This window comes from Strigops habroptila, chromosome 4, assembly GCF_004027225.2.
Source record: "Strigops habroptila isolate Jane chromosome 4, bStrHab1.2.pri, whole genome shotgun sequence".
In the NCBI taxonomy this organism is placed as follows: Eukaryota; Metazoa; Chordata; class Aves; order Psittaciformes; family Psittacidae; genus Strigops; species Strigops habroptila.
In genome coordinates this window covers 35,303,267-35,315,319 of record NC_046358.1, presented here as the reverse complement: position 1 = coordinate 35,315,319, position 12,053 = coordinate 35,303,267, and positions in this window count along the sequence as shown.

Sequence of the window (12,053 nt, the reverse complement as noted above, 5' to 3'; positions counted from 1 at the left end):
TGCTCAAAAAAAAAAAAAAGTTATGCTGTGATTGCAATGGCTGCTTTAACTGGGCAGCCAACTCTGCCTTGTGACAGACAGCTGGGAAATGCAGCTAGTGAGGGACTGATTCGTATCCACATTTAAGCACTTGTGTTTCATGCAAGCACATGAATTGTACGACAGGAATTTAGGGGATGGAGCAGCTGCTTTATGAGAAGAGATTTCTCTCGTTAATTTGGAGACATGCAGGCTAGGTGGGATACAACTGAGAACTGCGAAATCACAAAGGCAGTGGAGAAAGTGGGAGCAGGACTGTTACTCACCAAACCTTGCAGTACTACAGGTTTGGGCACTCACTCTAACTATGTGCAAGATAGGTTTGAAACAGACACAAGCAGTTACTTTCGTTTACAAACACAGCAAGTAGTAAATTTCTGGTCATGTGGGACTGAAGAGACCAATAATAGCAGCACGTTAGACAAAAAGAGCATGCTATGCAAAGTGGATTAATGTATGGACAGCAGTTCCAAAACAGGTAAGGGAATGGGCACAAGCGTACCTCCTTCTGATCCTAATCCAATGACTCTGCATACTGGGAAGGAAATAGGAGAATGCACAACATGAAACGGTCAGGACCATGTCCTATCCCCATATAGCATTGCCTGCTGTTACTGTCTGAGACAGAAATACTAGTCTAGGTAGGCCATAAATGCACAATAAGGCATTTCTTATGCTTTTATGCATGAAGTCACGCCTGGAGAAAGGTCACTGACAATATAGGCCTAAGAGGCCTGACTCACTTCAGGAAAAGGAGCCGGTATGGCTGTAGTTGCTGTCACATCACATATACTTGAAAAACATGTGCCAAAGTTATAATACAACAGGCATACATTTTAGGCTACCTGTTAGAGCACTGAAGCTAAATTTCATAGAATCCTAGAATGGTTTGGGTCGGAAAGGACCTTAAGATCATCTAGTTCCAACTCCTCTGCAATGGGCAGGGACACCTCATCCTAGACCATGTCGCCCAAGGCTCTGTCCAACCTGGCCTTGAACACTGCCAGGGATGGAGCATTTACCATTTCTTTGGGCAACCTGTTCCAGTGCCTCACCACCCTCACAGTAAAGAACTTCTTCCTTATATCTAACCTGAACTTCCCCTATTACAGTGTAAACCCATTACCCCTTGTCCTATCACTACAGTCCCTGATGAAGAGTTCCTCTCCAGCATCCTTATAGGCCCCCTTCAGATACTGGAAGGCTGCTATGAGGTCTCCACGCAGCCTTCTCTTCTCCAGGCTGAACAGCCCCAACTCTCTCAGCCTGTCTTCATACAGGAGGTGCTCCAGCCCGCTTAGCATCCTCGTGGCCCTCCTCTGGACTTGCTCCAACAGCTCCATGTCCTTCGTATTTTGAGGACATCAGAACTGTACACAGTGCTCCAAGTGGGGTCTCATGAGAGCAGAGGGGCAGGATCACCTCCTTCAACCTGCTGGTCACGCTCCTTTTGATGCAGCCCAGGATACGGTTGGCTTTCTGGGCTGTGAGCACACACTGACAGCTCATGTTTAGTTTCTCATCGATCAACACCCCCAAGTCCTTCTCCACAGGACTGCTCTGAATCTCTTCTCTGCCGAAACTGTAGCTGTGCCTGGGATTGCCCCTAGGATTGCCACCTAGGTGCAGGACCTTGCACTTCACTCTGTTGAGCTTCATGAGGTTGGCATCAGCCCACCTCTCAAGTGTGTTAAGGTCCCCCTGATGGCATCCCTTCCCTCCAGCGTATCACCTGGACCACACAGCTTAGTGTCATCGGCCACCTTGCTGAGGGTGCCTCAATCCCACCATCCATGTCACTGACAAAGATGTAGAACAGGACTGGTCGTAACACCGACCCTTGAGGAACACCACTCATGACCAGTCTCCAATTGGACACTGAGCCGTTGACCACAACTCTTTGCATGCGGCCATGCAGCTAATTCTTTATTTATCAGGTGGTAAACAATCAAATTGATGTCTCTCCAGTTTAGAGACAAGGATGTCATGCGGGACAGTGTCTAACGCTTTGCACAGGTCCAGGTAGATGACATCAACTGCTTTGCCCCTGTCCATCAGTTCTGTAGCTCCATCTTAGAAGGCCACCAAATTGGTCAGACAGGATTTGCCCTTAGTGAAACCATGTTGGCTGTCACCAACCACCTCCCTGTTTTTCATGTGCCTTAGCATGGTTTCCAGGACAATCTCCTCCATGATCCTGCGAAGAACAAAGGTGAGACTGACTGGTCTGTAGTTCCCCGGGTCTTCCATTTTCCCCTTCTTGAAAATGGGGGTTATATTTCCCTTTTTCCAGTCGTTGAAAACTTCACCTGACTGCCATGACTTTTCAAATATGATGGACAGTGGCTTAGTAACTTCATCTGCCAACTCCTTCAGGACCCATGGATGGATTTCATCAGGTCCTATGCACTTGTGCACATTCAGGTTCCTAAGATCTCAAACCTGATCCTCTCCTACAGGGGGCCTAAGGTCCCTGCATCTGCCTTCCAAGACTTGAGCAGCATGGTTAGACCATGGTTAGAGTGAAGACTGAAGCAAAGAAGTCATTGAGAACCTGAGATGTCATTGAGAACCATGGCATATCCCAATAGCTGTAGCTAATGAAGTTTTTGAAATTTTCTTTGCTGTTCTCCCTTACGTGCAGCTCCAGTCCGTAACACTCCTCACTCCAGAGGGACTCAGTGGCACTGAGCTATGTCCCTTTTGTAGTATGGACTTCTCCACAAAACTTGCACCCGAACAAGCTCACCTTCTAGCTTCATAAAGAAGGTACGTAACAACGACAAGCCTGTCCTTGTCTCACAGTACAAGAGCACTGAGTTTTAAAGGAAAAATCTGTCATTCTGTAGCATTCCTACACATGCTGACTTCCTCTGAGCACAAGAGATTTCACCTGTTTCCTTCCTTCTCTGTTCAGACCCCACAGCTGTGACGGATATGTTACTAACACATATAGCACATGTGCCACATATCTTTTTGTCTTCCTCTCTCCATTTCTGCACCCCTGAAGAGCTGAAAGACAACAAAGCTGGCTAGAGTCACCTGGATGTACCCAAGGCCCAATCAAAGACCCATGAGACCTGACAGATTTACACAGCTACTGCTCCTCCTAGGTATTAAATGTCACCTCTTTTTCCAGAATTTTCCATAGCAACATATGTATTTATATGCTATAACATCCCAAAAGCCTTCTGGAGCACAGAATTTGCCATGTTAGTTTAATCACTGGCTCAACTGCAGTGGTCGCTAGTCTAAACTTGACGCAACAACTTACCCAACTTCATACTATAGTGTATGGGCAGGGGAACTTCTGAATATGCTCATGACCTCCCAGGAAGCCAGATAACAGAGAGATTGATCTATTTTCAGTGAAGCCCACTCCTTCCTCAAGTCTGAGGAAATGTTTGTTTTCATTCTGTCTGAATCCTGCCAGGGCAGTGGAAAGGCACAATATTTTTCATTACTGAGATCTAAAAAATATGACCAATCTAGCTTATTTCTTGGCATACCAAATTTAACCTGTCACAGTGTTGTCTAACACAAGAAGCCAAGCACTGCCCTAGAGCAATAGATTTTTATCTAGTTCCTACTTCAATGGGAACTGGACAGCTGGAATATGTCCATAAACATTCCATAGCATGATTAGTTACATTCATCCAGTAGCCTAGAAAACAAGTCCTCAGACATTACAACAGGAAAGAACTTATTAAAACTACCCATTTCCTCCACACAGGTGCAATCCACTCTGTACCTTTAGACAGAATCCATTCCACAAGGTTGCCTGAACTAGCAGAGACCTGGGCTGGATGATGGAAGTCCAGTCCAGGACAAGAATCCTTCCTGGTGGAAGTGAACAGTGTCAACTCTTCTAACCCCAAGACCAATAAATAAGAAAGGCAACAAAAGAAAACAGCTGATCTTCACCAAGATCAGTTTCTTTTCATATAATTTTTCCTCACAAACTGAGCTATTCATGAGATGACCTCCCTCTAATGCCAAAAAAAAAAAAAAAAAAAATCATAAAACCATATGATCCTAAAGTAATTCTGATTATGGGAAAGGGATAGCCATGCAAAAATATTCCTAAAACCAAAAAACTAATGGAATGGAAAACAGAAACGGGAATACATTAGAATGCATTGAGAGTAACCAGACCTTGGCACCAAACATCAAACTCGCTCATTGGCATCACTCATTAAGCAAGAAAGTTACTGCTTCCCAGACGCTGACAGCATACAGAAGAAATTTCACTAATCATAAATGATCCCTAAATTTCAAGTTTTATAAATTCTAAGTGAATCCCAGGCCATTTATTAGGAATTGCTCCACTTTTCAGTGTCCTGCGGGGGGGGGGGGGGGAGAAGGCAGATGTTCTTTACTAACCACTAGATGTCACTCCTCGCATTTTGTTCTTATGGTTACGACCTCGCTAACGTTTTTACTCAGGGAAAAAATCAATAATCACTCTATGGAGAAATAGACAAATGATGAAATATGTCACAAAGCTCTCACAAACACAGCCACTTTGTAAGGCCGAAATAAATAATAAGTTTAAAAAAAACCCAAAAAACCCCAAAAAACTAAAAAACAACTGGGTTATTTTGAAACTGAGGCTTCGATTCAACACCACTTCCAGTTGGAGATGGTGAAAATATAATCACGATAGTTACAGGTACAGACTTATTAACTGTCCACTTAATTTCCAATCCAAACACTAACAAAGTGAATAATTTGGGTGGAAAGCAACACCTCTCAAGCCTCTGCAGAGTCCATTACACTCCCAGAGAGGGAGCCTAGAGCCTAGTAGGAGCCGCAGTATATTCTTTCTACTTGGAATTGGAATTTCTAATTGGAATATTCTTCCAATATTCCCTTGGAACTCCTGTATATGAATAGATGGCACTGTGTGGATGTGTGGAATCAAGCACATGCAAAAGGATACCTACAAAAAAATGTCATACATTAGTGAATGCAGAACTATCATTACGAGGACATTAGCAGGTTTCAGCAAACCAGGGGAATAGTGAAGAACTGCACTGTAAAATTTGTTAAGGATAGGGCTGCATTTGTTGTAATTTGGCTCTTCAGAATACTTATTGTGCAATTTTTTTCTGGTCTTCGTTTGGCACTCTAATGTGCCAGCTTTCCTCTACGCAAGGAGACATATACAGGAAGGAAGCATAGAGGAAAGTCCAGGACATTGGCAAAATAAAAGCAGAGCTGTATCCTAGACCACTTTCATATTGAGGAGTGCGTTTTCTTTTTTGAAAGGCCTATATGTTTTATTTCTGGGAAATAGACTGGAGAAAGAAGCCAACAATAAAGGTCCTACTTATAAATCACTTTGAACATCTCCAGCTTGAACAGTTAATTCTGTGACTCTGCATAAACCTGGTTACATTTAGCTCTTCAAAACTCCGTATTTTTTAAGAAATAGGAAGTGCATGAACACTCTTGAACTTAAAGCAAAGCGCAAATTAGGACACTACTGCAACCCCTCTGGTACTTTTCTTATGCAATGTATAACTTGAGTTTGCAGAGACTCAGTCTGGAGAAGGAAATGCTGCTGATTCCTACACCACTTCTCAAAAAGTTTTGTTCTCTCCTCCAGCTTTTCTACTTTTCAGTCAGAGAATTACTCCCCTCTCATAAAAAATTTTTGGAGTTTTTCATTTAGTTTAGTTCTACATTTAGTGTTAATGTTGCTGCTAAGGCAAAAGGTGGGATTTTGGCATCAGGAACACACAGCAGCTGCACTTCATACTTCCCATGCTTTCAAAGATGGGCTAGAAGGCTAGTGACTAATGCATTGTGCAAACAAGAAAATGCTTCCACACTGCAGAGAGAACACAAAAATAACACCATCTGCAAAATAAAAACATCTTCATGTTGTCAGTTAATAAGTTGGGCACAATAGGACTATGAATTTATTTGCATTTCCAACAGTGAAAAACAAACTAAGCACTTCCTTAGCATAACTAATCCCATTCCAACCAATTCTCTCCAGTCCCCAAAACTCATCTTGTTACAGGAATTAACCCCGCTTTCACAAAAATATTGCAGTCTTTCCAGATGCACAGAATTTTTATTCACACACAATTTATGTAGCCTAGAAACAAAATTAAAGAAGGTTGGCTTGCTGCTTAGGAGGAAACTCATATTAAGCACCTGCTCTGCCAGTGTGATCTTGTCCAAGTCATTCAGGACGAGTTTACATCTCACAGCAGAGAACGATGCAGAGCTCTCTGAGGTGCGGGTTCCCAAGCCAGGAACCCCATGTGGCACAGCACTATGTACCAGTATGAACCACTCAGTGCTGGTACATTCAGATAGCATTGCATGGAGGTGGTTCTAATCCAGTTACCTGGATCACTCTACTGAACGTATTGCTCGAGGTCAGTGATCACACAGCCTGCCAAGCCCCTTCACCTACAGTAAAAGCACTTAAGTTCTCTACCTCATTTCTTCATTTGCAGAATGGGAAGAATAGCACTTCCATGTGTTGCAGGAATGCTGCAAGCATACAAACAAGAAAATTGGGGAAGAACAGACAAAACAGAGTATCACAGAGGAGGGAATGCAGCACAGATCTCTAAAATGCACACAGCACTTGAAAGTTTCTTTGCTGAAATAACTTCAGCCCGGGCTTCAGAAAAATTAAAAAAAAAAAAAAAAATTATCACCAAATGACAAAGTTAAAACTGGAAACATCAAGGACCAAGCTGTGAACAGAAAACTGCTCAGGACCAATGTGACTGAGAAAATAAACAGTAAAATTCCTTGAGGAACTACCTTTGCTCTTAAGAAATGCCAGTTTATTGAAATTTCATGAAGAAAAATAAATTTCTGCTAAGAAAGGTTCCTCAGGTTCAAGGAGGATTTTCTGACCAAACCAGAAGGGAGAGGTGCAAATTCCAGAATGTACTGACCGTCTGCAGAGGCAATGATAAGTCAGACAAGTTCAAATTGCGTGCGTGACAAGCCTTGGCACAGGCAACTGAACCTAAGGCTCCACATTCAGTTCCTGACCTGGCTAGTCTGGAAGTAGTAGTTTTTGTATGTATACTTGAGCGCTCACTTTGACCCATATAAGAGAGACTCACATAGCCCTGGGTCAGCACACCTGACCCAGGACGCTAGAAATGTATGTTTAAATTTCTATTTCACACAAAGCATTGATTTGAAAGCAGTTCTTCTAAAAACCTAAATAAATACACTGCATGTTGGTGTATTCATTATCCTGGTTCCAGTTAAATCATTCAAAAGCATCTGTTCTACCAGTGTATAACAGGAAAAAGGTTTTATAGGATAGAAGCCCATTTCCTCTCCACCTCTAAGAAAAATATCAGATAGACAGAAAGGAAATTAAGAATTTTATGATAACAGAACCTTCTAGCTTTATCCATAAGCACACTGGAGAAGTTAATGAACTCTAAAATCAGGTACACTTATTTTCAATTTGTGTTCCACAATTTTTTTGCTAGTGTAGCTTCAGGTTTTAACTCAGTTATGTCTGTTTAGCACTCACATACAAGAAAGCTCTGTTAACTCTTTTGTGACTGGAATTTTCCACTCCTCAAATAACAAAGCCCCTTTACCTTCCCAGCTAAGTTGAATACTCTATACCTGTTAGCTGTCAACTTCCTTTCGCTGAAATTTGATGTGAAACCACATCAATCTATAGTCTTTCTCTGAAGGAGATAGCTGAACTTCAGAAACCATTTCTACAGTTCTTTCATTTGTCACCCACGTATCATGATGCTTTTTCTGTTCCTTACTTGGATTAATAAATCTTCAAATGCTAGTTCTGCACACAACCCAAAACTCTAGCTTTTGGTCTCACACCCCGCCTCTAAGCTGGGGTGGCACAGAGCATGCAAGATGATGGGCTGTTTGCTTCCTTTCACAACCCTGAAGCTCCACATCCAAGCCCTCTAAAAGGCCCTTTCATCAAGCAGAGTTATTATTAAGAACAAATTAGAAACTCCAAATAAAACAGTCAGATTGTAAAGTTCTGATCACCATCTATAGTCCTCTCCATATTCCAGAAAGTCTTAACCTTTGAGCCTTCTTGAGACCCAGTGTGTAAATCTCCACATGTCAGATGATGCATGACTAGTGTATCGACTGTGTGACAGACAGGACATAGAAGCCATGCCACAATGCGCTGGGCTATGTGACAACTCAACAGGGTAATGATAAAGAAAGATAAATGCAGAAGTTTCACAAATGCTTGCTGACGTTTGATTACTTCATTGGATTTAAGTCTCCTCTCTCTTAGCTCTGACCTACCCAGGAAAAGTAATCAGCATGACTGCATCTAGATACTGAAAATGTGTGGAGTCAATATTCTCAGTCTTTGATGAAGTCATTCCTAGCTGCCCACAGAACAGGGCTATTCTGGCACTGCTATGACAATCAATCTCCCAGACAGACTAAAGGTTACATTGGCTTTGCAACCAAATAACAGAAGCTTTGCTATTCTCTTCAGAGATAGTCCTGATTAGAACCAAGGCAAGACCAGAAACAGGGACAAAGGTAAAATTCCTGCTCTAGGCAGAGATCTGCTGCAGCATATGCGCAGTGCTCAGCAGTATACTGATCTCATCAAGGTTTTCTGCACAGCAGAGAATTTCATCTCACAAAGATACTCATATGAACAGGCTAAAGGCAGTACACTTGTGAGCTGGAGAAAACTAAACTCAAAGGAATCAGCACACAAACAAAAAACACCATTTAAAACATGAGTTTCAACCCTCTAACTGAAAGCAGCTTTAAAAAAATCCAAACACTTAAAAAAGGTAGTTCACATAATACTCCAATAACAGAATACATCTTGTAAAAAAGATATTACAAAGAAAATTTCCATTAACCCACTGTGCCCTGATGTTCCACCCTAATATATACTATTTATCTCATTTAGCTGCAGTAACTGAAATCCAAGAGGCTGTTGTTAGGAGCAAGGGTCATTCATGGAAGCTTACTTTACCATCAAGAGAGCCCTTTAAATCAGCAAAAACTCTCCCCACCTTCAGTGGTCAATACACTCAGCCACTGATTTTCAGGCCATAAGGGATTTCAACAGGTCATACAGGTTCTACCCCCTTCTCTCAAAAGCAGGATCAACTCTAACTAAATCACAGAATCATAGTAACATTTAGGTTGGAGAAGACCCTTAAGATTATCAAGTCCAAATGTAGTAATTCCTGACTGATGGCTGGTGAACGATGCTTGAAACTTTGGAATGATATGGACTCCATATTTTCCTGAGGCTATTTCTTCCAGTCTTCCATTGTCCTTATGGAAAGTTTTTTCTAACGTAATTTAATCTTTCTCATTACATTTTAAACATGTATTACTTCTTTTCCTATATACTCTAGAAGTCTAAGACATGCCTTTTTTCAGGGACCTTTTACATATTTAAAGACTGTATCTTCTCAGGCTTCTCTTCCCCTAGACTTAAATTCCCCTCCCTCCCCCGCCCCCCGTCATCCCACACAAAAAAACATGGTTCATGTAAACATGTTCATAGAAGCTAAGTGCTGTAAATCTAAATTAGCACCATATCTCACATAACTATTTTGCATAGAGAATTTGTGACTAAAACGCTACACGGGTTTACTCCCCAACCCTTCACTGAGCACAACAGCTCTGATAACCTGTCAAGCCAAGGCCATCCTGGACTCCACCACGACATCCCTCACAGCCCATTCCTCTCTGCAGTGGGACTCAGCTAGACACTGCAGGGCCCAGATACAGTCAGGAGCTGCAAATTTCAGTTCCTGCCCTTCAGCTGATCACCTCCTTTTGTAACTGCCACCAGTAGCATCAAGCTGGTTGAAAATACAAGAATGTGCAGGAAGTTTCCTAGAGGTTTCCTAAAGGTGCAAAGGAATCTGTGATACATAGGAACACAGCTCTCAGGAGAAGAGCGCTCACAAAGTACACCACCAGCTATCCAGTGTGATACAGAGGCACTGGGTGACTCAACTGAAAGTTCTGAAAATCAGTTTAGACAAACTACAGGGGCCTTTGAAAGAAGCATTCCCATCACTCATTGAATTAAATAGAATTAGTATGTGAAAAACACTGAAGGCAATTCAATGGGTTTTGATAATAGCTTTAGAGCTAAATAAACTCTGAGAAATAGATACAGAAAGATGCTGATTTGTCACATGAACCTTTTCACTGAGCTATTTCAGGAGTACAGAAAAGGGAACCCACTCCAAAACAGTTACAAAAAAGGAAATTAGTGGCACAGAGAAGCATAGACCGCAAAGAGTTAGGCCAAGATGGATAGAGATAGCACAACCCCCGCTCATACTCTAAGCAACATTCAGTGTTACACAGAATCATAGAATCATTTATGTTGGAAAAGGCCTTTAAGATCATTGAAATCTTAAATGAAGAATTCCAGGTCATACTAAGAAAATGCATGTTAGTGAAATAATTGACATAGAGGCTTAGAATCGCTGTCAATAATTAGAAATCTCCAGTAAGTGTTTTAATTGCTCCTATGCAAGTTTACAAAGACACTGCCTAAAGAACAGTCAGGTGCTTCTGAAGATAATTAAAAAAAAAAAAAAAAAAAGACAGCATAACAAAAAATGTTGGGCAGAAATTTAAAATATATTAATCAAAATGTAAAAGACATTACAAAACAGAAAGTCAACACTATCACTATGTTTACAGAAACAAATTTTGGATCCCCTCCAACAGAGGGAAACTCCCAATTCACCCACAAGAGCAGAGGAGGTAATTTATTTTTCAAGTGCTATCTACACCACTTGAATACTTTTATCAGATCTTTTATATCTTATGAAACAACTTCTTCATTCAAAGAAGTTCTGACTTGATTTCAATCCTTTATCATTATTTTTCACAAAGAAAATCTCAACTACCATTCTCAGGTGTGATTCACACAGTGTCTGCAGTGTCTTCCTCTACAGAGCATAGCTAAATAAAAGATTTATATTGTTATTAATAAAATAATTGAATAGTTTTTTGGTTCCTCATCACCCTAGCCACAATAATCGGCTGCCAGAAATCAGAGGCAGACGCAGCCTGCGCCACAGGTTACAGCATCTGCAGACAAGGAAACAGCAGTTGTGCAGCGAAGTCTCTGTCCTCTGCTGTCTCCTCAGTTACACTCGGTCCCCACTGCAGGGACTGCTTCACTCAGCCTGCCTGTGCTCGATTATTTCCCAGCTAAATGAAGTGCAGTGACATGCTATTACCTTAAAACACTGATCCCCTGTTGCTGCCAAATGATTTGAAGTGATGGGCAGAAGGGAGGAATACTGCCTAATAATTAACTAATATAAACTGAAGCAGAAAATCCCCTGACAAACCTTATTTGAGGCCTAATGATGATTACCAGATACATTTCCTCCAACCAAGATTTGAGAATATACTTTAAGGTCTTAATAATACAATGTTTGTATTTCACTTCTACTATAACACATTATTTTCATTTTTAGGAAAGAATAATTCTTAATGTGCCAAAGATGCCAACTAATCTTTAGAAAATCTCTGGCTTCAAGTCAAGTCTACTAGCATTTCCCTCTTACAGATAGAAAAGCTGAGGTACAGAAGGCAATGCAAACTACCAGCCACAAATTGGTGCTGGAGTTCAAAATCAAACCCAGCATCCTTGCTTCTATGGACAGCTGTGCTCAGTTTCAGCCAGGGGAGGCAATACAGCTCTAAAAGAAGCATTTAAAGCCTTTGCACCCTGTCCTTTCCCCAGTGCTGTTACTATCACTCAACCAAAAGCAGAGAAAGTCTCCCAATATGCCTGTGCACTGGCAGCGCATGACTGGCAAGCTTCCAGTCCTGCGTCTGTAGAGGAACTCGGGACCACTGGGGAAGAAGGGACCAAGGACATGGGATGGTATGAACTATTCTTACAAAATGTGTCCACTCAGAGGCTGCAGTGTGATTCCTGCCATCAGCTTTGCTGCCTCTTTAGAGACAGAGTCAACTTTTACCCATCTCCACTTGCTCATAGGTAA